This window comes from Piliocolobus tephrosceles, chromosome 6, assembly GCF_002776525.5.
Source record: "Piliocolobus tephrosceles isolate RC106 chromosome 6, ASM277652v3, whole genome shotgun sequence".
Classification (NCBI taxonomy): Eukaryota; Metazoa; Chordata; class Mammalia; order Primates; family Cercopithecidae; genus Piliocolobus; species Piliocolobus tephrosceles.
Genome location: NC_045439.1, coordinates 72278814 through 72283347, shown reverse-complemented (window position 1 = coordinate 72283347; position 4534 = coordinate 72278814). Strand labels below are relative to the sequence as shown.

The 4534-nt window shown below is 60.9% G+C and overlaps 1 pseudogene; it reads right to left on the bottom strand.

Annotated features, from left to right (window-relative positions):
* LOC111534951 overlaps positions 1–4534 on the bottom strand; it is a 19283-nt pseudogene that overhangs the window by 1078 nt on the left and 13671 nt on the right.

The window sequence follows — 4534 nt, the reverse complement described above, 5'->3', positions numbered from 1 at the left end:
TTGGGATGCTGCCTCCCAGACCTCCACCTTGACCCTCCCATCTCCCCACCGGCATCTCCCCAGGCGCTTCCTCCACATGGGGGACACCCAAGGGACCTAAGACCCAGGCCTGGCCTGTCCCTCTTTACCATCTCAAGATGGCTCCCAGGGCCAAGGACAAAGTCCAAGATGCAGCAGTCCATTCTCTCACTGCCCCGCCCCACACGGAGCAGGGGCGTGAGAAGACCCCCCAGTCACTGCCGCTGCTCATCTGATGCCCCCTGGCCCAGCAGAACACTGGACTCTGTGCTGGTTGCATGGCTGAGCCTAATATCCTCGCTCCCAGTCTGAGGGACCTGGGACTGAACACAAAGGTGGCCCGGGCTGTGGCAGAGGGGGGCCCAGACTCAGCCGGGGTGGGAGGCAAGGGCATCTGGAAGGCGTGGGGGCATCCTAACTAAATAGGAAGGAGCCAGGCAAAGCAAGTCTCTGCGTGTGCGTGGTTGTGTGCGTGCCTGTGCATTTCCATGTGCCTGTAGTGTGTGCAGCAGCTAGGGAGTGGCAGGCTGAGCCAGGACACACCTAATCCACCCTAGTCCAGGGCTCACTCTCACGTGTAGACTAAAGGGGACCGCATTTTAGAGGCAATCGGCAAGGATGCCCATTTACTCCTGCCCCTCTGCCAGCCTTTCAGGCACCATCCAGCGCAGCTTTCTCTCCCACTTCTCTGGGCCCTCGGTCCAGAGCCTCCTATACAAGGAGGAGGGTGCAGCCTTAGAAAGACAGCCGCCCTTGGGGAATTCCTCGGGGGCCTCCCTGTGGGAAGCTGGCCTGGGCTGACAGCATCATCACGATGAGGCCCAGAGGGCTGTGCACGGGAAGGAGGTGAAGGCGGCCTCTGCCCCTCGACCCCAACCATGGACTTTGGCCTCTCATGTACTACTTGGCCCTTTCAGTCCTCTTGGGCAGGCGGATGTGGGCGGCAGGCTTGACCGAGAGAGAGAAAGGCCCTCTTCTGGGAGGCCCGTCCCCTGGGTCCCAGGCGAGCCCCTGAGCGGTGAGCAGCGTCCCTCTGGGCCTGACACCTCCCTGTCTAGCTGGGACTTGGGCGGCCACAGGGACCGCTTCCGCCCACCAGGTGTCGCCAGCACTGGGCGGGGGCCTCCCGGGCAGCCCAGTCCTGTGGTGAGGGATATGGGGTGGGGTCTTAGGGCTGCCCCAGCTCCTCATATTGTTCTAAGGCCCCCAAGATGTCCGTCCCTGGACTGGAGCGCCCTGGCCCCAAACCCATAAGGAGTACTGTCGTGGTGCCAGTGCGATGCTGAGGAGTGGCGTGTGCCTGCTGGGCAGAGGGGGGAGACACCCCAGGTCTGAGTCTGCCAGTCCCAGCTCTCCACCCATGCAGGGCTGGGGGCAGAGGGAGCACAGCACCTCCCCTCAAGACAGACCTGACCCAGCAAGGTCTCAGCCTGGCTGGCTGGGGCCCCGCCCCACTGCACCTGCCGTGAGCTGGGGTTCCCCTGTCTGTGAACCCGATGGTAAGACACTGGTCCCACCCCACCCTTCCTGGGTGATGTGAAGATTCAAGGTGTCTCGGGACTCCAGGAAGGAGTTGCTCAGTGCAGGCTGGCACCCTGGGCAGGCTTCCAAGAGGAGGCACCGGGATTTGGGTTGGATCTTGCAATGTGGATTCAATGTGAGGATGATGCCATCCTCCAAAATGTCCTTCTCCCGACCCTGTTTTCTTTGATTGACTACACTCCCCCTTCTTTACCCAGAGGCCACCATTGTCCGCTCATGTGTCAGCCTCCTTGGCTGAGACTGAGTTCTTGATGGTGGAGCCTGGCCAGCTTGGGAGCTGGGTTGTATCTGCGAAACTTGCGGGCTCCTCCAGCCGCGTGCAGAGCTCCAGGGAGGCCACTGGGCCATTTCTAAGGAATGCTGGATCCCAGGCCCCTGGGGTCGGGGTGGAGATCCCACTCCAAGGGGGCTGGAAACACCCCGAGCCACCTTCAGCCCTGCCCCTTCCCACCGACCTTCAGGTCATAGAAGATGTCACCGAGCACCAGGTACACCTTCACGTAGTAGAGGGTCTCCTCGTCGAACTCCAGCAGCGAGATGCCGAGCTACAGGGCCTTGAGGTAGAAGTGCTCCGCCAGCTTGCCATGGCCCAGCAGGTGGTTCAGGGCGGCCAGCCGGTGGTAGGCCTCGTGCTCATTCAGCCAGTCCCCTGGGGTGCAGGCATGCAGACCCGGGGCAGCACCTGGCTTGCCTCCAGGCACCTGTGGTCACTTGGGCAGCTCTGGCCAGTCCCTTCTGGGTTCCCAGACTCACTTTCCCAGCTGCAAAGCAGAACTAATAAGGCTTGCCCCTGTCTACTGTGAGGCTGTGGCAAAGTCGGACTTGGATGGCCCAGCTCTGTGCCTACACATAGGCACCTGCCTTTGTTCACTGGTTTTAACCAGGGGAACCCAAAACCCATGCAGTCCAGGTGCTCCCGGGCACCCCGGCTCCATGCAGCCCACAGACGTGACATCCCACTCCTCCTGGGTGTGTCATGATCAGAGCCCCTTACCTTGGGGAGTCTTTGTGTTCCTAAGCTCCAGGTCCCCCCACAGATGCACAAACCCACCTAGGCTGTTTCTGATGTCCTCCCCTTTTCAGGGCGAGTGCTGTGGAGCCTGCATTCAATACATTCCCACACAGCTGCACACCTACTGTGTACTGGGCCCCAAGACACAAGGCGTTGGGGCATGCTGCCCGCCCAGGGTTCCCTGTCTGTGGAGGAGGACAGATGACCTGGCACAGCACCAGGGAATGCCTGTGCTTAAGGGGCAGGCTGCTGGAAGGGGAACTGGGATTTCATCAGCCAGAGAGCCGTGTGGTTGATGAGGGTGGGAAGAGCACAAGGCAAAGGGAATGTGCCACTCAGCCTGGCACATACAGGGACCGAGAGGCCTGGCATGTCTAGAAGGCAGAGGGCACACTGGGTGGCCCTTGTGGTCAGCAGCGGGAAGAGACAGAGGAAGCAGAGCTCAGCACTGGGCGAGAGACCTCGGGCTGTGCCGCACGGCCGGACGGGGAAGCCAGCTGGGCAGATCTGCCTGCCTGGACAGGAGACCAGGAAAATCCAGCAGCTGTTTCAGCTCCTGCCCTACAGACCTGGAGGCTGGGCTCTGGCGAAGTGTGGATCCTGGCAGGGCGGGGGCTCAGGGGACTTATCCAGAGTGATGCTGAGTCCTCGGGCCATGTGGGCAACCTCCAAGCCTTCCTGGGGCTCCTCCAGCATGGCCAGCAGTGCCACCAGCTTGTTGCACAGCTGCAGCTGCGGCTCCGCCTTGCGGTTGCCCATAGTCACTGCCAGGGGCAGGGCCCGGTCCTACCACACAGGCAGGTGGCGTCAGGTTTTCCGCAGCACCCACCTTGACAAGCGCCTTCCTCAGAGCTCAAACGTGTGCTTGCAGCATCCCACGCCCCAGTTACCCCTGCACATCCGCAGAGCTCTGTGCTCTGGGATAACGCACAGTTCAGACATCCAAGTTGGGGGTTGAAGAGTCACCTGAGGCCCATCTAGCTACACCCGGCAGCCTCAGACCAGCCTCTCCCACCTGGGCACCGGGGGTCTGACTGCGGGGAGCCAGCACTCCTCTCTGCTCTAAAAACACATTTATCTGTGCCCTGGGCTGAGCCACACCGTGAGCTCAGAGGAAGGGAGAAGCCGTCCCCGCTTTGGGGTGCAGGCAGACTTGGGCCCTGGCCCTCCCACTGACATGCTGTGTGTCGTTTGACATGTCCCTGTACCTCTCTGAGCCTCAGCTTCCTCATCTGGAAGATGGGGACAGGACTTCCTACTCCTGGTTCCTTGAGATCATCAGGTGCAAGGGCAGAGCCACTATCATGTCCAGACCCGAGCAATTGTCCCGGGCAGGGGCACAGTCAGTATCATGCCCGATGAGACAACCAGGCAAGGTAGAGCCATAGCCACGTCCACGGCCCAGGCGTTTGTCCCAGGCAGGGGCAGAGTCAATATCATTCCCTGTAAGACAACTAGGAAAGGGTAGAGCCATTGCCATGTCTAGGCCCCAAGCATTTGTCCCGGGCAGGGGCACGGTCAATATCATTCCCGGTGAGACCACTGGGAAACAAAGCATGTGCATGGGTGGCCCTGCCTCCAGGTGGGAGGCCTCTGCCCTGCCACACCTGTGCCTCAGCCCTCCTGGTGCCCCCTGAGGCCCACCCACATCAGCGCACAGGCCAGCTCACCCGGTAGAAGGACACGGATTTCTCCCGCTCCCAGACCTCGTTGAAGAAGATGTCTCCAGCTGCCTCAAACAGCTCCAGCCACAGGTTGAAGTCGCCTGTGTACAGGACCACATTCTGTGCCACCTGAAAGGAGCAGAAGTTCCCTCAAGACCCACACCTGGCAAGGTGGCCACACCCACTTTCGCCAGCCTCCTTCCTCTCACACACTGCAGGTACACCTGAACATTTTTCAGACCTGTGCATTAGGGCTGCCCCACCACTGGCATGAGGACAATGAACTGATGCACTTGAC